At 38.2% G+C, this 24,851-nt stretch overlaps 1 protein-coding gene and 1 non-coding gene across 2 annotated transcripts in view; one reads left to right on the top strand and one right to left on the bottom strand.

The window, feature by feature from the left end:
- The window catches only part of SKAP1 (src kinase associated phosphoprotein 1), a 306,266-nt gene that overhangs the window by 13,657 nt on the left and 267,758 nt on the right, over nucleotides 1-24,851 (top strand). The gene's annotated exons all lie outside the window — the stretch shown is intronic.
- LOC114117024 (U6 spliceosomal RNA) lies at nucleotides 4,290-4,396 on the bottom strand. Its single transcript, XR_003590820.2, has one exon. It is a non-coding gene; the product is annotated as a U6 spliceosomal RNA (small nuclear RNA).

Genomic DNA, 24,851 nt, shown 5'->3' on the forward strand with positions numbered 1-24,851 from the left:
CTGGTGCGGCCAAATAAATAAATATTTAAAAAATAGTAAAATATTGCCATTTGCAGCAACATGAATGGACTCAGAGATTATTGTACTAAGTAAGTCGGAGAAAGACAACTATTATATGATAACACTTATGCATGCAATCTAAAAAATAATACAAATGGACTTACTTACGAAACAGAAACAGACTCACAAAGAAAACAAACTTACGGTTACCAAAGGAGAAGACAGGGAGGGATAAATTAGGAGTATGGGGTTAACAGATATGCACCACTATATATAAAATAGATAAACAACAAAGATTTACTCTGTAGCTCAGGGAACTATATTCAGTATCTTGCAGGGGCCCATATTGGAAAAGAATCTGTAAAAGAGAATATATATGTGTATCTGAATTACTTTGCTGTATTCTTGAAGCTAACACAATATTGTAAATCAACTATAGTTCAATGAAAAAAAGAAAAAAAGAAATTGTTTTTTTAACATCACACCATTGTAAGCTTTCCCATATAAATCTATGAATATACTCATATATATATATTCATTTTAACTATTGTACAGTGTTTTGAATTTAATTATTCCCCTATTAAAGGATGTTTAGATTGTTTACAGTTTTTTTAATATTTCCACAGTGCTATAGAGAACATATCTGCATCTTTGTCTATATATGCAAATATTTCTGTAGGATAGATTCAGTGAAGATTGCAGAAGTGTTAATTCAGATTTGCAGACCAGTCAGTAGTTAAAACTTAATCTATAGTACTATCTGTGTTTCCAGTTTTTGTTTTCTCTATGCTATATGTGTATAGTTATTGTCATTTTTTTCACCTTCAGGAGGTAGAGGAATTAAAAATATAAATACCATACATTTCTTGGGTCATGGGGCAGAAACAATCAGCAGGTGAAGCAAACCACAGAACATGTTGACAGTTTCTCTATTGTATGCTGACAACTTCCTGCAAGCCAAAACAAAGCTGGTGGGTATGATTTTAGCCTTGCCAACAAGTTTTACCTCTTAAGAAAAAGCAAAATATATGCCTTAAAGGATTACAATTGATTGCCAGATGAAAAATTTAATACAAGGTTTAAAACAAGTTCTAAGCACAGTAAAGAAAGGCAGTGCCAAAGAATGCTCAAACTACCGCACAACTGCACTCATCTCACACGCTAGTAAAGTAATGCTCAAAATTCTCCAAGCCAGGCTTCAGCAATACGTGAACTGTGAACTTCCTGATGTTCAAGCTGGTTTTAGAAAAGGCGGAAGAACCAGAGATCAAATTGCCAACATCTGCTGGATCATGGAAAAAGCAAGAGAGTTCCAGAAAAACATCTATTTCTGCTTTATTGACTATGCCAAAGCCTTTGACTGTGTGGATCACAATAAACTGTGGAAAATTCTGAAAGAGATGGGAATACAGACCACCTGACCTGCCTCTTGAGAAATCTGTATGCAGGTCAGGAAGCAACAGTTAGAACTGGACATGGAACAACAACAAATAGGAAAAGGAGTACGTCAAGGCTGTATATTGTCACCCTGCTTATTTAACTTATATGCCGAGTACATCATGAGAAACGCTGGACTGGAAGAAACACAAGCTGGAATCAAGATTGCCGGGAGAAATATCAATAACCTCAGATATGCAGATGACACCACCCTTATGACAGAAAGTGAAGAGGAGCTAAAAAGCCTCTTGATGAAAGTGAAAGAGGAGAGTGAAAAAGTTGGCTTAAAGCTCAACACTCAGAAAACGAAGATCATGGCGTCCCGTCCCATCACTTCATGGGACATAGATGGGGAAACAGTGGAAACAGTGTCAGACTTTTTTGGGGGGGGGCTCCAAAATCACTGCAGATGGTGATTGCAGCCATGAAATTAAAAGACACTTACTCCTTGGAAAAAAAGTTATGACCAACCTAGATAGTATATTCAAAAGCAGAGACATTACTTTGCCAACAAAGGTCCATCTAGTCAAGGTTATGGTTTTTCCTGTGGTCATGTATGGATGTGAGAGTTGGACTGTGAAGAAGGCTGAGAGCCGAAGAATTGATGCTTTTGAACTGTGGTGTTGGAGAAGACTCTTGAGGGTCCCTTGGACTGCAAGGAGATCCAACCAGTCCATTCTGAAGGAGATCAGCCCTGGGATTTCTTTTGGAAGGAATGATGCTAAAGCTGAAACTCCAGTACTTTGGCCACCTCATGAGAAGAGTTGACTCATTGGAAAAGACTTTGATGTTGGGAGGGATTGGGGGCAGGAGGAGAAGGGGACGACAGAGGATGAGACGGCTGGATTGCATCACTGACTCGATGGATGTGAGTCTGAGTGAACTCCGGGAGTTGGTGATGGACAGGGAGGCCTGGCGTGCTGCAATTCATGGGGTCGCAAAGAGTCGGACATGACTGAGCAACTGAACTGAACTGAACTGAAGCGCAGTAAAAGTCATTTCCTCCCCCCTCACTATGATACTTTTATTTAATTGGTGTGAAAATAAGCAAGACAAGATCTATGAAGGCTTCCATCGTGTGTGCATACATGCTCAGTCGTGTCTGACTCTCTGTGACCCCATGGATTGTAGCCACCCAGGCTCCTCTGTCCATGGTATTATCCTGGCAAGAATGCTGGAGTGGGTTGCCATTTCCTCCAGGGGATCTTCCTTACCCAGGGATCTAACCCATGTCTCCTGTGGCTCATGATAGCCAGATTCTTTAGCACTGAACCACTTGGGAAGCCTTCTATCATTAGAGTAGGAAAATTAAACACTGAAGTTTCAGAAGTTTGATTTTACTGAGATATTTAAGTTACTGCAAAAATACTAATGGTCTGATACCTTCAGTATATTTGTGACAAGGAATCAGAAATGATTATTTTTTGTTTGTTTCTATCAGAAGCTGTCAATGAGACTTTGTAGAAGTTGGATCAGTAACCAGGGTGCTTCTGTAAAATAGTAATATGTTACTAAAGGGAAAGTTGTGACACTTAATTAAATAGAATACCCAAATATCTGGAATGAAATGTGGTCTTCTGTTATTTCCAAGGTGGAGATTGTTTTGATTTGGCAGGCATGATTTGTTAGGCATGGCCAAGTGCATGGCCATAGTCTGTTACTGGAAAGGCTGTCTTACTGTTAGCAACTCAGGGAAGTCCTGAGGATGGTGCAGATCTGTACTCCCTGCCTCTGGGACATCAGTTCAAACAAAGGACTCCTGGGATGGGTCCCTGAGAGGAGTCCCTCCTCTCCCTTGATCCCCTTTCTCTTCTCCACAATCCCAACAACATTTCCTATATGCCTCCTTTCCAAATAGGTTCCCATCTTCATCCTCAAAGGGTCACATCTCATCTTTAAGGCTTTAACTCCTTCAAAGTGTTCAGAGTTATGTATCTATAAGATAAATTAAACATTTTAATTAGAAAAGATGTAGGTATCCTTGAAAATTGAAAGATGAGTCTGAAGTAGCATCCTGCCCCTAGATTTTGTTTTTCTTTTTTTAAATAGTGAGTAGATTGTTTTCTAACATTTACTTAGGTATTTTCTTTATTAATACCTTTTTTTCCCCACGTGGGAAAAAGAACCATGTTCTTTAAGTTGATTCCCAGGCCATCCCATTTTTAAACACTATTTTGTGGATCATAAAATTATGTATTTCTCTGATAAGACTGTTCAGGGCATTAATGCTAAGTCTGGACAAGAAAGGACAATGGTTCTCATAGATTAGGATTAGAAGCTATGTATAACTTTTTATTATATATTTTTGGAAATTGATCTCAAAAACTTACATGTTCACCCAGTAAAGGTTGTCTATTCAAATTTTATTTTATTTTAAATTAATTTATTTATTTTAATTGGAGGCTAATTACTTTACAATATTGTAGTGGTTTTTGCCAAACATCAACATGAATCAGCCACGGTGCACATGTGTTCCCCATCCTGAACCCCCCTCCCACCTCCCTCCCCATCCCATCCCCCAGAGTCATCCCAGTGCACCAGCCCTGAGCACCCTGTCTCATTCATTGAACCTGGACTGGCGATCCGCTTCACATATGATAATATACATGTTTCAATGCTACCCTCTGAAATCATCCCACCCTCGCCTTCTCCCACAGGGTCCAAAACACTGTTCTTTACATCCGTGTCTCTTTTGCTGTCTTGCATATAGGGTCATTGTTACCGTCTTTCTTAATTCTATATATATGCATTAGTATACTGTATGGGAGTTTTTCTTTCTGACTTACCTCACTCTGTATAATAGGTTCCAGTTTCATCCACCTCATTAGAACTGATTCAAATGCATTCTTTTTAAAAATATGGAACGCTTCACAAATTTGTGTGTCATCCTTGCACAGGGGCCATGCTAATCTTCTCTGTATCGTTCCAATTTTAGTATATATGCTGCCGAAGCTAGCACTGTTTATTCAAATTTTAAACTTAATTGTATGTCATGCATTTAAAAAAAAACCCTTTTGTATTTTACCTAGAGGAGAATCGTTGTTTAATCGCTAAGTCGTGTCTGGCGCATTTGTGACCCCATGGACTGTAACCCACCAGGCTCCTCTGTCCATGGGATTTCCCAAGCAAATACTGGTGTAGGATTGCCATTTCATTCTCCAGGGGTGTCTTCCAGATGTGGGGGTTGAACCGGTGTCTCTTCCATAGGCAGGCGGATTCTTTACCATTGAGCCACCAGAGAAGCTCCCTAGAGGAGAATTCTGTAAGCATATTTTGATGGGGAATGATCGTCCAATTTGAGACTCCAGAAACCCTTTCAGTCCTGAAGCCTGGGCCATTCCCCCTTCTGTTGGCTTCCTCTTTGTTAGTGGGAGCACTCCTTTAATCCCCTGTTCCCTAACTCCAAGCTCTGATGGTGGCATTGTGACTGGGGAGTGACTCCAGTGGTCAGGACTGGGAAGGGTATGAGGGGCTGGGTGAGAGCTAGGTTGGAGTTCCCAGGATTAGGGAAGAGCCTATTTAATAAGCTAGAATGAGAATGGGAATGGGCCTCACCTAGGAAGGAGGTAAGAGCCAGTGGAGGGACCCAGAGAGAAAGGAGAACAGAATTTCCTCTCATCTCCCACCCTTTCTCTCCTGTCTCTTTACCTCTGACCTCCGCTCCCACTGAGAATGTGGCTACCAACAGGCTTGGAGGTGCTGTGTTAAGACAGAAGGCTGGGGGTGGGGTGAGGAGAGATGATGGAAGCCAGCAGAAGGTTATTGAAGTAAAATGACTGTCAAAGCAGCAGCAGTGATAAAACATATTTCTGTGATTGTGCCCAGCCAGCCAGGACAATTCACGTTTAAAGAATATTTGCGAGTACTTGGGTTTTTTGTTTTGTTTTTAACTAATGAGAGGCTGAAATACTGCCTAGCATTAAACTTAATATAATTAATTTTGAGTCATTTCACCCTGTGCCAACAAAAATCTGAAATATTTTCTTGGGTGTAATGTAAGTATAGACAGAAATTTATGGTATCCTTCTTTTCAGAAATGTGAGTTCTGCTTTACTAGTTCAAATACTTTAGCAAAATATCCCCTCTAGGAACACTTTGATTGGTTTTTGGTTGGTGGAGTTGTTTTCAGCAGCATTTGGTCATTCATCCTGCCTTCAAATTAGAAGGCTGATTGAAGTGAACTTTTGAATTTTAGAAACAATATATCAACAAAAATGTTCTAACTATTAAAGAACACCAACTTTAATATTTTGTTCTTTCTGTGTGTTAGGAGCAGTATTTAGAAAATAGGTGGAGGCAACCTTTATTTTTTGGTAGTTTGAAAAATGTGACCCTTAAGATGTCATTCTCCTCCAAGTAAACAAAATATCCCCTGGTAGCCTCATAAAATGGAAAGGTGAGAGGCTTGGGAGAATGTCAAAGACTTTCACCAGTCTACAGAACCTGGAGATCTTGGGTGCATCCTGTCAAGTCAGAATCTTTTCAGCTGGCCTTAGACCCTGCAGTGGTTTCTCCCAGGGATCTGATGACTAGTCGTGTCTACAAGTTTCCACATACCCTCCCTTCCCTTGCCCTTCAGTTTTCCTTTCCTATTTTCCTTTCCTACTCTGGTTTGATGAAATAGATATTCATAAGCTGCCTGGAAGCTGAGGAAATCTAAGTTTCAGGGAAGCTGTGAATTATAATAAGAAGATGCATGTTTGTCAGAGCTGTGCTTGCCTTTTCAATATGGGACTTTAAATCATTGTAGATTACTTTTAGTACAAAATATTGTATATTGCTACAAACTTGCCTTCCAGAATAATCTTTCATCACTGTTGCTCTTACCCCTAACCTTTGTGTTCTTGCTTCCAAGTTAGAATTCTTTCAGTTTCTCCAGCTGAACTAAGATCTGTCACCTTAGGACCTGTGCACAGGATGTTTCCATGCTTGTGCCATTCTTTTCCTCAGTCTACCAGCTCCTCCCCACCCCAGCATACATACTTGACCTGCTGATCTGGGGGTTTCAGATGAAAGGTTAGGTCTCTGGGAGATCTCCCTAACTTACTTCCCTCTAGACTAGGTACACCTACTGTGGGCCTGTGCCTCCCTCACTTTTCTTATTATAACTCGTATCACAGTTTATTCTAGTTGTCTATTTAAGTCTTTATTCTTTGGTAGACTGTAAACTTTTAGTTTGGATCTGTCTTGTTCACTTTTTCAGTATACAGCATATAATAAGTGCTCAAATATTTGTAGCAGAATAAAGGGATTTAGAAAAAAAAAAGTGACAATATTTATGGTACATTTCTGATTTTGTCTTTTCTCCTAGGTGTGAGGATATTTATACCAGTGTGGTATTGCTCACTCATTAGTCAAAGGTATAGACCTTGTACCATCAGGTATTATGTGTAGTGAGTGATGTGATGTCAGAGGCACCTCTGGAATGTTGTTACTCAGTGGTGTTTTTCACTCTGGGCTTGGTAGTTACAGATGCCTAAGGCATTCTGATTTGATAAGACATGATATTTATATTAGAAGAGTTTTTATTTGCACAAGGCTGATTGCTTAATGGAAAACCCACCCAGGGAGAGTGGTGAACTTGGTTAAAATACAGGAGGTAGAAATCTCTTTCTTATTCAGTGGTGAGCAGTGCATTTCTGAGCCGCCTTACTGAGGCACCTTCAGGTCATAATCACTGTAAGTAACATCATCTTCTAAATTGAGAGGCAAATGTATTATATGTTGGTCTGTAGTTTTCCTTCCTTAGTATTTTTAAAGATATTTTCCTTAATATCTTTAAATTTTGATATCAGAGTTATTCTGGCTTATAAAATGAATTGGGAAGTGTGTAAAATACTAATGCATAATCCCTCCTATAGCTCTTGCTTTTGACTTATTTATGTTTTCATGATTATAAATTTGTTCGTCTAGTGAGTTGTGGGAGTATTTTTAGATCAGGTTAAAAAAAAAGATGAGACAGGTGGAAGAGGTTGTCTTTGTGCCATGTTATTCCTCTGAGTAGATGACACTTGCAGATGAAGGAATAAGTACTTAAATAAACACATGGCCCTCTAAAGTGTTTTGAAATGAAGCCTTCAAAAAAGTAATTTTAAAGTGAAACGTAACAAGTAAACTCATAATAAAATATCAAAGTATCAAATATCCCCCAATGAGTTGGGGGATAATTATATCCTGTTGATTCCCTTTTAACAATTTTAGTACATACAGATAGAGTTACATGGGATATTTTACTTATAAGAATTTAGTAAGGCAAGTAGAGGTTCAAAATAATATACACACACATATATATATTTAACATCTATAGGCACAAAATATCCATTATAACCATCTATCTCCCATAGGATCTTTATTCCCCAGAATCATTATTCCACAGGATCTTTATTCTGCCTGGGTGTCCTCCTTTACTGTTCCCAGCTATGAATCAGTACAATCTACTACTACTGAGTGAAATGAAGAGGAGGGTGAAAAATTAAAGTCAATCTAAGCTAAGAGTAATATTACATTATGCTTGCATAGTAATTTTAATTTTACTTTTTTCATATGTAAAACACATATTTTAGAACATTTAGGAAGTGTAGAAGAGTATGAAGAAGATGATAAAATGGCTTGTAATTCCACTACCTAGAGATGGCCATTGTTAATATTTTGGTGTCTTATCACAGTACCTGACTGACCTGTGTTGCTGCTGCTGCTGCCAAGTCACTTCAGTCGTGTCGGACTCTGTGTGACCCCATAGACGGCAGCCCACCAGCCTCCCCCGTCCCTGGGATTCTCTAGGCAAGAATACTGGAGTGGGTTGCCATTTCCTTCTCCGTGATTGACCTGTAGGAAGGACTCAATTTAGACTGGGTTAATGACTGAATTAAGCCAAGTACCTCCCCCTTTTTTCAGGTAGAATGTCAAGATTATATCATATATTAAAAATTAATAGACTAGTTTTTAGAATAGTTTTAGATTTATAGGAAAGATTGAATAGGTAGTACAGAGAATTCTCATTCCCTTCCCCCTCCCCCTAATTTCCTCCATTATTAGCTAACTTTCACATTAGTATGATACATTTGTTACAGTTAATGAACCAATACTGATGTGTTATTGACTAAAATCTGCAGTTTATTCAGTCCTGTCAGATTCTTTGTGACCCCATGGACCATACAGTCCATGGAACTCTCCAGACCAGAATACTGGAGTGAGTAGCCTACCCCTTCTCCAGTGGATCTTCCCGACCCAGGAATCGAACTCGGGTCTCCTGCACCTCAGGCAGACTCTTCACCAGCTGAGCTACCAGGGAAGCCCCTCCTCTCCCTTTCTTTGGATAAAACGTCAAGATTATATCATATACCACTTCTTAAAAATTAATAAACTAGTTTTTAGAATAATTTTAGATTTACAGAAAAGATTGAGTGGGTAGTACAGAGAATTGTCCTATTCCCTGTCCCCCCAATTTCCTCCATTATTAATTAACTTTCACATTAGTATGAACCATTTATTACAATTAATGAACCATTTGTTACAATTAATGAACCTATACTGATGTGTTATTGACGGAAAGTCTGTAGTTTATTCCATTTCCCTTAGTTTTTACCTAATGTCCTTTTTCTTTTCCAGGATCCTATTCAGGATATCTCGTTTAATTTAGTTCTTTAGAACTCCTCTGCAACTGTTTCTCAAACTTTCCTTGTTTTTGATGATCTTCAGAGTTTTGAGGAGTACTGGTCAAATATATTGTAGAATGCCATATATTAGAATTTGACCATTTTCTCATGATTAGACTAGGTTTTTGGAAAGAAGATCACGGAAGTAAAGTGTCATTCTCATCACATGTCAAGGGTACATACAATTAACATGATTTATAACTGTTGATGTTTTCTTTGATTGCCTGGCTGATAAAGTTTCTGTCAAGTTACTCTTTATTTCCCCTTTCAATACTGTATTCTTTGGAAGGAAGTCTCTATGTGCAGTCTACACTTGAGTGTTGGGAGTTATGCTCCTTCTTCCTTAGGGTGGTGTGTCTACATTATTTGGAATTATGCACTGGAGATTTGTGTTTTCTCTCCCATGTATTAATTTATTCATTTCCTTATTAATATGTATATCATTGTGAACTCATGAACACTTATTTTATACTTTGAGTTATAATCCAGTGTTACCTAACTTTGTTGCTCAAATTGTTGTAACTTTGGCCACTAAGCTCTTTTACTTGGCTTCTGAGTTCCTTTTGACATGCCACATCAAGTGTGTGTGTGTATGTTTTGGGCACTTCCTTACTTTCTGGCCACACAAAATGGTCCAGGCTCATCTTGTATGTTTCCTGCCCTAGACCTAGAATTAGCCATCTCTCAAAAAAGCCTTGGTTCCTTTTATTGAAGATTGGTTTTAGAAACCATGATCTTGGTAGTAGATATGCTCTTTTTCACTAGGACATTGTTTCTTTTAGGTCTTCTCACTGACAAATAAAGATATATATGTATGCATAATAATCCCACATATATATATGCATGCTGTGTCAAGTCTGTTCAGTCCTGTCCAATTCTTTGCGATCCTATGGACTGTAGCCTGCCAGGCTCTTCTGTCCATGGGATTCTTTAGGCAAGAATACTTAAGTGGGTTGCCATGCCCTCCTCCAGGGGACTTTCCCAACCCAGGGATGAAAGCTGCATCTCTTATGTTTCCTGCACTGGCAGGCGGGTTCTTTACCACTAATAACATATACGTTTATCTACTAGCAATTTCTATGGGTTTCCATTGTGGCTCAGTTGGTAAAGAATCTGCCTGCAATGTGGGAGACCTGGGTTGGGAAGATTCCCTGGAGAAGGGAAAGGCTACCCAGTCCAGTATTCTGGCCTAGAGAATTCTATTAACTGTATAGTCCGTAGGACCACAAAGAGTTGGACATGACTGAGCGGCTTTCGCACTAGCAATTTCTATACATAACTATCTGTATCTGTACAAACTTAAACATGAGTTCTTTAAAAAAAAACTTTTTTTTTATAAACCCTTCTTTAGACTTGCAATAGCTTGCAGCAAGGGAGCTGCTCTGCTATGTACAAAACCCCGACCCAGAAGCAGGTCATCTACCAATGGTTCCCCATGGTAGCACCAGATTCCGTCTAGCAACAGGTTCCCCATGAATGTGTGGTCCTTGATGGGTGAGGGAGCTGAACATGAGCTCTTATTGATGTCTTGAACTCGTAATTCATTTTAGACTGCTCTCCTTATTATTCTTTAAAATTGAGCCAACATTGTTGTATAACATTGTATACATTTCACGTGTACAACATTCTGTTTCTACTTCTGTGTACACTACAGTGTGCTTACCACCAAAAATTTAATTTCTTGCTGTCACATATAGTTGACACTCTTTTACCCATTTCAGCCTCTTCCCCTCCCTTCTGATAACCAATATTCTGTTCACTGTATCCACATGTTTGTTTTTGTTTGGTCTGTTTTATTCATTTATTTGTTTATTTATTTTATTTGCTTTTTATATTCCACACATGAGAGAAATTTTACAATATTTGTCTTTCTCCCTCTGACTTGTTTCACTTGGCATAATACCTTCAAGGTCCATCCATTGTTGTCACAAATGGCAAGATTTCATCATTTTTTATGGCTGAATGGTAACCCATCATTATATATATATATGGCTTCCCTGGTGGCTCGGACAGTAAAGTGTCTGTCTGCAATGCGGGAGACCTGGGTTCGATTCCTGGGTCAGGAAGATCCCCTGGAGAAGGGAAATGGCAGTCCACTCCAGCACTCTTGCTTGGAAAATCCCATGGACGGAGGAGCCTGATAGGCTACAGTCCATGAGGCTGCAAGGAGTTGGACATCTTCTTTATCCATTCATCTATTGATGGGCACTGGGGTTGTTTCCATATCTTAGCTATTGTAAAAAATGCTGTGATAATGGAGATGGAAATGGCAACCCACTCCAGTATTCTTGCTGGGAAATTCTGATGGACAGAGCAGCCTGGCAGGCTACAGTCCATTGAGTCGCAAAAGACTCAGACATGACTTCGCAACTAAACAACAAGGTCTACAGGACCCAGTTAAAGAGAAACAGGAATTTAGAATGATTCTCAAGTTTTTGGCCTGGGCAGTTAGGTAGATGATGATGTCATTCAAAGGTATAGGGAAAGATAATGGATTCAATTTGTATATCTCGTATTTGAGAGTTTGTAGATGCATAGTCAGTTTTTGGCAAAATCTTGGTGCATAGTGATTTTATGATTTAGAAAATGAATAAGGGAACATTTCATGCAAAGATGGGCTCGATAAAGGACAGAAATGGTCTGGACCTAACAGAAGCAGAAGATATTACGAAGAGGTGGCAAGAATACATGGAAGAATTGTACAAGAAAGATCTTCACGACCCAGATAATCATGATGATGTGATCACTAATCTAGAGCCAGACATCTTGGAATGTGAAGTCAAGTGGGCCTTAGAAGGCATTACTATGAACAAAGCTAGTGGAGGTGATGGAATTCCAGTTGAGCTGTTTCAAATCCTGAAAGACGATGCTGTGAAAGTGCTGCACTCAATATGCCAGCAAGTTTGGAAAACTCAGCAGTGACCACAGGACTGGAAAAGGTCAGTTTTCATTCCAATTCCAAAGAAAGGCGATGCCAAAGAATGCTCAAACTACCGCACAATTGCACTCATCTCACATGCTAGTAAAGTAATGCTCAAAATTCTCCAAGCCAGACTTCAGCAATATGTGAACTGTGAACTTTCTGATGTTCAAGCTGGTTTTAGAAAAGGCAGAGGAACCAGAGATCAAATTGCCAATATCCGCTGGATCATGGAAAAAGCAAGAGAATTCCAGAAAAACATCTATTTCTGCTTTATTGACTATGCCAAAGCCTTTGACTGTGTGGATCACAATAAACTGTGGAAAATTCTGAAAGAGATGGGAATACAGACCACCTGACCTGCCTCTTGAGAAATCTGTATGCAGGTCAGGAAGCAGCAGTTAGAACTGGACATAGAACAACAGACTGGTTCCAAATAGGAAAAGGAGTACGTCAAGGCTGTATATTGTCACCCTGCTTATTTAACTTATATGCAGAGTACATCATGAGAAACTCTGGACTGGAAGAAACACAAGCTGGAATCAAGATTGCCGGGAGAAATATCAATCACCTCAGATATGCAGATGACACCACCCTTATGGCAGAAAGTGAAGAGGAGCTAAAAAGCCTCTTGATGAAAGTGAAAGAGGAGAGTGAAAAAGTTGGCTTAAAGCTCAACATTCAGAAAACAAAGAACATGGCATCTGGTCCCATCATTTCATGGGAAATGGATGGGGAAACAGTGGAAACAGTGTCAGACTTTTTTTTGGGGGGGGCTCCAAAATCACTGCAGATGGTGATTGCAGCCATGAAATTAAAAGACGCTTCCTCCTTGGAAGAAAAGTTATGACCAACCTAGATAGTATATTCAAAAGCAGAGACATTACTTTGCTAACCAAGGTCCATCTAGTCAAGGCTATGGTTTTTCCAGTGGTCATGTATGGATGTGAGAGTTGGACTGTGAAGAAGGCTGAGCGCCGAAGAATTGATGCGTTTCAACTGTGGTGTTGGAGAAGACTCTTGAGGGTCCCTTGGACTGCGAGGAGATCCAACCAGTCCATTCTGAAGGAGATAAGCCCTGGGATTTCTTTGGAGGGAATGATGCTAAAGCTGAAACTCCAGTACGTTGGCCACCTCATGCAAAGAGTTGACTCATTGGAAAAGACTCTGATGCTGGGAGGGATTGGGGGCAGGAGGAGAAGGGGACAACAGAGGATGAGATGGCTGGATGGCATCATTGACTCGATGGACTTGAGTCTGAGTAAACTCCAGGAGATGGTGATGGACAGGGAGGCCTGGCGTGCTGAGATTCATGGGGTCGCAAAGAGTCGGACACGACTGAGAGACTCAACTGAACTGAACTGAACTGAATTTGTTAAAACATGCTATGATGAAAATAGAGGTTATACCTTTTTGAATTATTGTTGTATTCTTTAGATAAATACCCAGAAATGGAATAGCTGAATCATATGATAGTTTAAGTCTTAATGTTTTGAGAAATCTCCATATTGTTTTCCATAGTGGTGGCACCAATTTATACTTCTACCAACGGTGCATGAGGGGTCCTTTTTCTCCACATCTTCTCCAACACTTATTACTTCTTGCCTTTTTGATAATAGCTGTTCTAATGGATTGAGGTGATATCTATCTCATTGTGGTTTTGATTTACATTTCCCTAATAATGATTTTGAGCATCTTTTCATATTGGCCATTTGTATCTCTTCTTTGGAAAAATGTCTTTTCAGCCCTTCTCCTCAATATTTTTGCTTCTTGCTCCTCTCCTTTCCATTCCCAAACTGAGAAACCTGACTCCCGCCATTCACCATCTACTTACTGTTTGATTAGACTATACATGTTTAGCAGTATAAGAAGTGATAACCTGTACACGCACTGGAAACTGTTGCCTAGGGTCCAGTATTCACCTGCAGTTCCTTTTGCCTTTAGTCTTATAGACTACCCATTACCAATGTTACTTAGGTCAGCACCTTTCCCCCATTCAATGAGTTTAATTCATGTATTTGTAATTAGTTAGATTATGTTGTTCATCTGCAATTTTCCCTGAGATCCCCCAACCTGCTTTGAAATCTACAGACATTAAAGGTCATTCTTTGTGTTGTAAAGTCCTATAGGTTTTGACAATTACAAAATGCCACGTGCCAACCATTAAAGTGTCATACAATATAGTTTCACTGCCCTAAAGGTCTCCTGTGCTCTATCTATTCATCCCTCTGGCTCCTCTTGAACCCCTTGCTAACCACTGAATTTTTTTATAATGTTGCCTTTTCCAGAATGTTATGTAGTGGGAACCATACAATATGTAACCTTTTCAGATTGGCTTTTTTCACCCATAGGCTTCTTTCACATCAGTTCAGTTGAGTTCAGTCACTCAGTGACCCCATGGACTGCAGCACACCAGGCCTCCCTGTCCATCACCAACTCCCAGAGTTTACTCAGACTCATGTCCATTGAGTCAGTGATGCCATCCAACCATCTCACCCTCTGTCGTGCCCTTCTCCTCCTGCCTTCAATCTTTCCCACCATCAGGGTCTTTTCAAATGAGTCAGTTCTTTGCATGAGGTGGCCAAAGTGTTGAAATTTCAGCTTCAGCATCAGTCCTTCCAATGAACACCCAGGACTGATTTCCTTTAGGATGGACTGGTTGGATCTCTTTGCAGTCCAAGGGTCTCTCAAGAGTCTTCTCCAACACCACAGTTCAAAAGCATCAATTCTTCGGCACTCAGCTTTCTTCACAGTCCAACTCTCACATCCATACATGACTACTGGAAAAACCATAGCTTTGACTAGATGGACCTTTGTTGGCAAAGTAATGTCTGTGCTTTTTAATATGCTGTCTAGGTTGGTTATAACTTTTCTTCCAGGGAGCAAGCATCTTTTAATATCATGACTGCAATCACCATCTGCAGTGATTTTGTAGCCCCCCCCCAAATAAAGTCTGTCACTGTTTCCACTGTTTCCCCATCCTTTTGCCATGAAGTGATGGGACCAGATGCCATGATCTTAGTTTTCTGAATGTTGGGTTTTAACCCAACTTTCTCACTCTCCTCTTTCACTTTCATCTAGAGGCTCTTTAGTTCTTCTTCGCTTTCTGCTGTAAGGATGGTGTCATCTGCATATCTGAGGTTATTGATATTTCTCCTAGAAGTGTTGATTCCAGTTTGTGCTTCATCTAACCCAGCATTTCTCATGATGTACTCTGCATATAAGTTAAATAAGCAGGGTGACAATATACAGCCTTGATGTGCTCCTTGATGTACAAACTTGATGTACTCCTTTCCCAATTTGGAACCAGTCTGTTGTTCCATGTCCAGTTCTAACTGTTGCTTCCTGACCTGCATATAGATTTCTCAAGAGGCAGGCCAGGTGGTCTGGTATTCCCATCTCTTTCAGAATTTTCCACAGTTTGTGATGATCCACACAGTCGAAGGTTTTTGGCATAGTCAATAAAGCAGAGTAGATGTTTTTCTGGAACTCTCTTGCTTTTTCAGTGATCCAATAGATGTTGGCAATTTGATCTCTGGTTCCTCTGCCTTTTCTAAAACCAGCTTGAACATCTGTAAGTTCATGGTTCACATACTGTTGAAGCCTGGCTTGGAGAATTTCGAGTATTACTTTACTAGTGTGTGAGGTGAGTGCAATTGTGCGGTAGTTTGAGCATTCTTTGGCATTGCCTTTCTTTGGGATTGGAGTGAAAACTGACCTTTTCCAGTCCCATGGGCACTGCCGAGTTTTCTAAATTTGCTGGCATATTGAGTGCAGCATCATCTTTCAGGATTTGAAATAGCTCAACTGGAATTCCATCACCTCCACTAGGTTTGTTCGTAGTGATGCTTCCTAAGGCCCACTTGACTTCACATTCCAGGATGTCTGGCTCTAGGTGAGTTATCACACCATCATGATTGTCTTGGTCATGAAGATCCTTTTTGTACAGTTCTTCTGTGTATTCTTGCCACCTCTTCTTAATATCTTCTGCTTCTGTTAGGTCCATACCAATTTTGTGCCCATCTTTGCATGTTCCCTTGGTCTCTAATTTTCTTGAAGAGATCTTTAGTCTTTCGCATTCTATTGTTTTCCTCTATTACTTTGCATTGATCACTGAGGAAGGCTTTCTTATCTCTCCTTGCTATTCTTTGGAACTCTGCATTCAAATGGATATATCTTTCCTTTTCTCCTTCGCCTTTGCTTCTCTTCCTTTCACAGCTATTTATAAGGCCTCCTCAGACAACCATTTTGCCTTTTTGCATTTCTTTTTCTTGGGGATGGTCTTGATCCCTGCTTCCTGTACAATGTCACGAACTTCCATCCATAGTTCTCCAGGCACTCTGTCTATCAGATCTAATCCCTTGAATCTATTTCTCACTTCTACTGTGTAATCTTAAGTGATTTGATTTAGGTAATATCTGAATGGTCTAGTGATTTTCCCTACTTTCTTCAGTTTAAGTCTGAATTTGGCAATAAGGAGTTCATGATCTGAGCCATAGTCAGCTCCCAGTCTTGTTTTTGCTGACTGTATAGAGCTTCTCCATCATGGCTGCAAAGAATATGATTTCGGTATTGACCATCTAATGATGTCCATGTGCAGTCTTCTCTTGTGTTGTTGGAAGAAGGTGTTTGCTAACTCTGTTAGCTTTTACCTTGCTTAATTCTGTACTGCAAGGCCATTTGCCTGTTATTCCAGGTATTTCTTGACTTCCTACTTTTGCATTCCAGTCCCCTATAATGAAAAGGACATCTTTTTTGGGTGTTAGTTCTAGAAGTTCTTGTAGACTGTTCAACTTCAGCTTCTTCAGCATTTCTGGTGGGGGCATAGACTTGGATTATTGTGATATTGAATGGTTTGCCTTGGAAACAAACAGAGATCATTCTGTCATTTTTGAGATTGCATCCAAGTAGTGCATTTCAGACTCTTGTTGACTATGATGGCTACTCCATTTCTTTAATACATTTAAGGTTCCCCAGTGACACATCATGCGAAGAGTTGACTCATTGGAAAAGACCCTGATGCTGGGAGGGATTGGGGGCAGGAGGAGAAGGGGATGACAGAGGATGAGATGGCTGATGGCATCACCAACTCAATGGACATGAGTTTGAGTGAACTCCGGGAGTTGGTGATGAACAGGGAGGCCTGGCGTGCTGTGATTCATGGGATTGCAAAGAGTCGGACATGACTGAGCGACTGAACTGAACTGAACTGAATGTTTTTTCATTTCTTGAGAGTTCATTTCTTGTTTGCACTGAATAGTATTCCACTGTTTGTATGTATCACAATTTATTATCCTCTCACCTACTGAAGGACATTTTGATTGCTTCCAAAAATTTAGCAAATGTAAATAAAGCTACTCTAATCTAAATGTGCAGATTTTTCTGTGGACTTAAGTTTTCAAGTCAGTTGGGTGAATACTTAGGAGTATGATCGCTGGATCTTATGGTAAGACTACATTTAGCTTTGTAAGAAACCAAGCCATCTTCCAAAGTGGATATACCATTTGGCATTCCCATCAGCAATTAATAAGATTCTGGTTGCTCTGCATCCTTGTCAGTCATTGGTATTGTCAATTTTAAAAAATTTGTTCATTCAAGGATGTATATAGTGATATATCATTGTTTTGAACTGCAGTTTCCTAATGACATACGATTATGCTGATTTGCTTTTTTGTTATCAGTGTATATTCTTCAGTGAGGTCTCTGTTCACATTTTATGTCCATTTCAAAATTGGATTGTTTGTTTTCTTATTATTGAGTTTTAAGAGTTTTTAACTATTTTGGATATACTTCCTTTATTAGGTATGTGTTTTGTAAAGATTTTCTACCAGTCTGTGGCTTGTCTTTTCATTCTCTTAACACTAGCTTTTATAGAACAGCAGTTTTTCATTTTTATGAAGTCTAAATTATTTCTTTCATGGATCATTGGATCATGCTTTTGGTCTTATAACTAAAAACCCATTGCCAAACCCAAGGCCACTTACATTTTCTCCTGTGTGCATTTCCGTCTGTGATTTACTTGAGTTAATTTTTGTATAAAGGGAGAGCTGTGCCTTTTTTAAAAAATTTGATTGTTTAGTTGTCCCAGCACAATTTGTTAAAAAGGCTTATCCTCTCTTAGTTGAATTGCTTTATATCTTTTTTCAAAGATCAGCTGACTGTGTTTGTATAGGTCTATTTCTGTGTTCTCTGTTCTGTTCCATTAATCTGTGTCTGTTCTTCCAATGGTACTACTCTATCTTGATCACTGCATCATAGTAGTAAGTCTTTAAGTTGAGTAATGTCAGTCCTTCAATCTTCCTTCTCCCCTCCCACTCTCCTTTTTTCTTCGTCTTCCTCTTCTTCTCCTTTTCCTTCAGTATTGTGTTAAAAATACGTTGTGAGAATATTTGAATTTGTTCCATTTCCTCATGAATATTATTTTTAATTGGTTACAAAATACTTCATTATATGATCTGTGATATAACTAGTGTTTAGTGGAAAAAGTTCAAAACTTTTGATATCTCATTTTTGTAAATGAAAATAAAGTTATGTCAGCACAGAATAAAAACTGAACGAGTGATGGGATTGTAAATAATTGTAATTGTGTTCCTTATATCAATTGATTTATTTTCCAGTGTTTCTATTAATACAATGAGTAGCAATGCCTTTTTTATTAGGGAAAAGTAAATATGTTTGTGTTTGTTTTCTAAAGTCTGAGAAATACTTTTTCTTCCTTTTCTCCTCTCAATCTGATACTGGTATTTCTCTGTATTGCTTTTATGAATCTTAATAAAATCTTTATGGACTTATCAAATTTATTGGTCTTTTAAAAGAACCAAGCAATGCTTTTTCTGCTTTCTATTTAATTGACTTCCATTCTTATTTTTTATTATTTTCTTTTTTCTGTTTGGAGTTTAATTTGGTCTTCTTTTTCTACTTTCTTAAGATGAAAATTTAGATCATTGATTTTAAACCTTTCTTCTTTTCTACTATAAACATTTAAAGCTGTGTGTTTCCCTTAAGTGTGGCTCTAACTGCATCTTACAAATTTGGATGGATTTTATAATTTTTAAATTTTTATAATATTTTATTTTATAATCATTCAATTTATTTAAAGAAGAATATTTACTCTTTGAATTATGTTTCTTTAAATTGTTGAGGCTTTTTAGATATCTCATTGTTATTGATTTCTAACTTAATTCTTTTTGATTAGAGAACATACTCTAAGATTTTAGATTTTTGGTGTTTATAAGACTTATTTTATGGCCTAGAATAATGTATATCTTGGTGAACACTTCATCCACTTAAAAAAAGTATATTCTGTAGTTGTTAGATGTAGCATTGTATGAATGCCAAATGGATCAAAGTTAATAGTGTTGCTCACATTCTTTATCTCTTTATTGATTATTTATCTAGTAGTTTTACTAGTTTCTTAAAGAGGATAGTAAAATTTCCAACTATGGTTGTAGACATGTTTTTTTCTCGCTTTAGTTCTGTTGGAATTTGCTTCAAGTAATTTTGAAGCTATTTTGTTACGTGCATGCTGCTGCTGCTGCTGCTAAGTCACTTCCTTCGTGTCCGACTCGGTGCTACCGCATAGACGGCAGCCCATCAGGCTCCTCTGTCCCTGGGATTCTCCAGGCAAGAATACTGGAGTGGGCTGCCATTTCCTTCTCCAATGCATGCATGCATGCTAAGTTGCTTCAGTCGTGTCCGACTCTGTGCGACCCTATGGACAGTAGTCCACCAGGCTCCTCTGTCCACGTGATTCTCTAGGCAAGAATACTGGAGTGGGTTGCCATTTCCTTCTCCTGTTATATGCATACACATTTATAATTTTTCTGTCTTCCTGATGACTTGGCCCTTTTATCATTATGAAATATCTCTTTTTATATCTGGTAATATTCCATGTCCTGAAGTCTACTTTGACATTAATATAGCCATTTCATCTTCCTTATGCTTACTCTTAGCATACTGTATAATTTCCATTCTTTTTTCCAGCCTGTGTCTTTATTTGAATATAGTTGATTTACAATGTGTTAGTTTCAGATGTACACCAAAGTGAATCAGTTATCCATATAAATATACATATGTATACATATGTGTGTATATATATATCTCCACTATTTTTTAAGATTATTTTCTCTGTGCCTTCTTATTTAAAATGTGTCTCTTGTAGATTACTATGATAATTATATGCTAATAAAATGGACAACCTAGAAGAAATGGACAAATTCCTAGAAATATACATTCTTCCATGACTGAATCAGGAAGAAATGTAAAACATGAATAGACCAATTACCAGTAATTGAATCAGTATTTTAAAAACTCCCAAGAAACAAAATTCCAGGATCAAATGACTTTATAGGTGAATTCTACCAAACAATTAGAGAACGATTAACACCTATCCTTCCCAAACTATTCCAAAAATATCACCGAGGAAGGAATGCTTCTGAGAACTCATTCTGTGAAGGCAGTATCACCCTGATACCAAAACTAGACAAAGATATAATAATTAAAAAAAAGAAAATTACAGGTCAATATCACTGATGAACATGAATGCAGAAACCCTCAACAAAATATTAACAAACCAAATAAATACATTAAAAGGATCATATACCATGATCAAGTGGGATTAATCCCAGGGGTACAATGATGATTCAGTATCTACAAATCAATCTATGTAATATACCACATTAACAAATTGAAGAATAAAAATCATATGATCATTATATGTTACGAAAAAAGACTTTGACAAAATTCAACATCCGTTTATGATAAAAACTCTCTACAAAATGGGTATAGAGGGAATATATCTCAACATAAGAAAGGCCATATATGACAGGCCTACAGCTAACATCATACTGAATGATGAAAAGCTGGATGCATTTCCTCTAAGGTCAGGAACAAGACAAGGATGCCCTTGAGGGTGTTATGCTGCTAAGTAAAATAAATCATACAGAGAAAGACAAATACTGTGTGATTTCACTTACATGTGAACCTAAAAAAAAAAAGAACAAATGAACAATCGTAACAAAACGGAAACAGAGTGATAGCTACAGAGAACAAGCAGATGGCTGCCAGAGTGGAGAGCAGGGAGGGGAAGGAGAAAGGTGAGGGATACTAAGAGGTACAAACTCCTAGTTACAAAATAAATGAGCCATGAATATGAAATGTACAGTGTGGAGAGTATAGCCAGTAACTATGTAGTATCTTTGGATGGTGACAGATGATAACTGGACTTATTGTGGTGATCATTTTTAAGTGTATAGAAATTGTAAATCACTGTGTTGTATACTGGGCTTCCCAAGTGGCTCTAGTGGTAAAGAACCTACCTGCCAATGCAGGAGACATAATGAGACTTGGGTTTAATCCCTAGGTTGGGAAGATCCCCTGGAGGAGGGCATGGCAACCCACTCCAGTATTCTTGCCTGGAGAATCCAATGGACAGAGGAGCCTGGTGGGCTACAGTCCATAGGATCACAAAGAGTAGGACATGACTGAAACAACAGTGTGCATGCTTGTTGTATACCAGGAACTGACATACTGTTGTAGGTCAATTATACTTCAAAAACAATCAAGCTCATAGAAAAAGAGATCAGATTTGTGATTAGCAGAAGTTGGGCATTGAGGGAGAGGGAATTGGATGAATGGTCAAAAGTTACGAACTTTCAGTCATAAGTCAGTACTAGGGATGTAATGTACAGCATGGTAAATATAAGTAACAGTGCTGTACAGTATATATAGGGCTTCCCTGGTGGCTCAGTGGTAAAGAATCTGGCTGCCAATGCAGGAGACACAGGTTTGATCCCTGGATTGGAAAGATCGCCTGGAGAAGGAAATGGCAAGTCATTCCAGTATTCTTGCCTAGGAAATCCCATGGACAGAGGAGCCTGGCAGACTATAGTCCATGGGGTCTTGAAAGAGTAGAACACAACTTAGTAACTAAACAACAACAACAGTATATATAAAAGTTGTTAAGAGAGTAAATGCTTAGAGTTCTTATTACAAGGAAAAAAATTATTTCTTTAATTTTCTATCTGTATGAGATGATAAGTATAATTTTACTGTGGTAATCATTTCATGGCATATGTATGTCAAATCATTATGCTGTGCATCTTAAACAATGCTATATGTGAATTATATCTCAATAAAACTGGAAGGAAAAAAAGTGTCTCCTGTAGACAGACAGCATATAATTGGGTCTTGCATTTTTATTCAGTCAGACAGTCTCTGCTTTTTAATTGAAGTGTTTAGTTCATTTACAACTAATGCAACTATTGCTAGGGATGGATTTAGGGTCTACCATTGAACTATTTCTTTTCCAGCTGTCACATTTTTGGCTATACTTGCCCTTGCAGAAAGTTATTCAAATGCTTTTTAATATTCCATTTTGATTTCTCTATTTAAAAAAAATTGTTCCTGTTTGTTTTGTCTGTTAGGGTTGTTCCATTGATTACAGTGTGTTCCTTAACTTATCACAGGCTACTCAGAATTAATTTTATACCACAAAAGGTGCTTCATTTACTCTCCTTTCCACATCTTCTGTTTTATTGCTATATATATATATATAATATTATATTATATATATAATAAGCTGTGCAGTGCCGTTTTATAATCTCTGCTTCAGATTGCCAGTTAACTTTCGAAGAGATTAAGAGAAAAAAGCGATAATGTTTTATATTTACCCACATGTTTAGCATTTTGGTACTGCTGTTGATCTGAGTTTCCCTTTAGCGTCAGTTTCCTTCAGCCTGACGAATTTCATTTAGATTTCTTTTTAAAGCAGGTTTCTTAGCAAAAATTTTTCTCAGTATTTGTTCATCTGAAAAGTGTCTTTATTTTGTCTTTACATTTGGACAGTTATTGTCACTGGATATAGAATTCTGTGTTGACAAGTTTTTTCCCTTTTTCTTTTCAAAATTTTAAATATGTTATTTTAGCATCTTCTGGCCTCCATTATTTTTGATGAAAAGTCAACTCTCATTCCTATAATTATTCTTCTGTGTGTAATAGATCATTTTCTCTGGCTTCTTTGAAATTCTTCTCTTTATTTTAGGTTTTCAGCAGTTTGCCTGTAATTTACCTGTGTTTAGTTTTCTTTATATTTATCCAACTGAGCTTCCACTGAGCTTCTTGAATCTGTAAATTGCTATTTTTTCACCAAATTTGGGAAAATTTTGACTCTTATTTTTTCTGTTATTTCTTCTGGTACATTTTCTGTCCTATTCTGGTTTTAATCTTCTTCTGAGACTCCAAATATACGTTAAGTTGTGGCACTGGTGTTTTCCCACAGTCCACTAAGCTTTTTGCCTAAGGGTGCGCCCCAGCCACTCCACACCAAATGAACTGGGAGTACCTTTAGGTGAAAAGCTATATAAATAAAAGTCTCACCCAGTAGTTCTTTTCTTTCAAGGATCAAATCCCCACCAATTTCTGCCTGCTTTGGCTACTGCTTTCATTGTTTTTTGTTTAGTTGTATCCAACTTTTTGTGACCCCATGGATTGGGATTTTCTAGGCAAGAATACTAGAGTGGGTTGCCATTTCCTTTTTCCAGGGGATCTTCCCCACTCAGGGGTTGAACCCTTGTCTCCTGCCTGTATCTCCTACATTGCAGGCAGATTCTTTACCGCTGGGCCACCAGAGAAGCCCTTGGCTACTGTTCAGTGCCCTAAAATAGGTGCTCTTAATTTTTTTGTTTACTGTTGACAATTCTTATCTGTGGGAAAATCATTGCAACACAAGCTATTCTTCTATTGCCCAGAAAGGTATCAATTTTTAAAGCATTTATTTTCTGGTTACCCAAGTGAATTCTTAAAATTTGGAAAAGTTTCCCAAGTTCATACTTTAAGCTTATATGTATTTGGTCATAATATCTGCACATAATGACTTCTTTTTCCTTCTAAGACTTATTTTTGTGTAAAACCTCCACAACAATGTTATTTGACAGTGGGAGTAGCTGAAAAAACAATCTTTAGTAATAATGATTTAGTTTTTCAGCCATAAATATGCAGCTAGTCGAGAAGGTATTCTTTACTTACATATGTGACCCCATGGACTGTAGCTCACCAGGCTCCCCTGTCTGTGGAATTTTCCAGTATTCTTGCCTGGAGAACTCCATGGACAGACGAGCCTTGTGGGCTACAGCCCATGAGGTTGCAAAGAGTTGGACACAACTGGGCAACTCACACACACACACACGCACACACACACACACACAATATAGTTTTGTCACAAACAGATAATAAATATCATCAGAGAAAGTTCTGTCATTTACAAAAAGGTTTGTATAAACTTTTCTTTTAACCTATTATATAAATGGGCTTCCCTAGTGGCTCAGATGGTAAAGAAATTGCCTTCAATTTCAGAGATCCAGGTTTGATCCCTGGGTCAGGAGCATCCCCTGGAGAAGAGAATGGCTACCCACTCCAGTATTCTTGCCTGGAGAATTTCATGCATAGATGAGCCTGGTCAGTTGCAGTTCATGGATTGCAAAGAGTTAGATATTACTGAGCAACTAACACTACTTATAAGAGATGTATTAGTATGTAATATGTCAATAATATTGAAACATCTTTATATTACCAGGATAAACTGTATTGTTCTTTTAATATACTGTTAGGTGTGATCTACTGGTGTTTTATTTAGGATTTTTGTATCTATATTAACTTTTAAAATTTTAATTAAAAATTTTTTAAACGTTTATATTGGAGTATAATACACATGAAACTAGCTGTGTTAGTTTCAGGTGCACAGCAGAATGACTCAGTCATATATGCACATGCATCCATTCCCCTTCAAATTCTCTTTCCATCTAGATCATTTCATAATACCAAGCAAAGTTCCCTGAGCTACA

This window comes from Ovis aries, chromosome 11 (genome assembly GCF_016772045.2).
Source record: "Ovis aries strain OAR_USU_Benz2616 breed Rambouillet chromosome 11, ARS-UI_Ramb_v3.0, whole genome shotgun sequence".
Taxonomy (NCBI): Eukaryota; Metazoa; Chordata; class Mammalia; order Artiodactyla; family Bovidae; genus Ovis; species Ovis aries.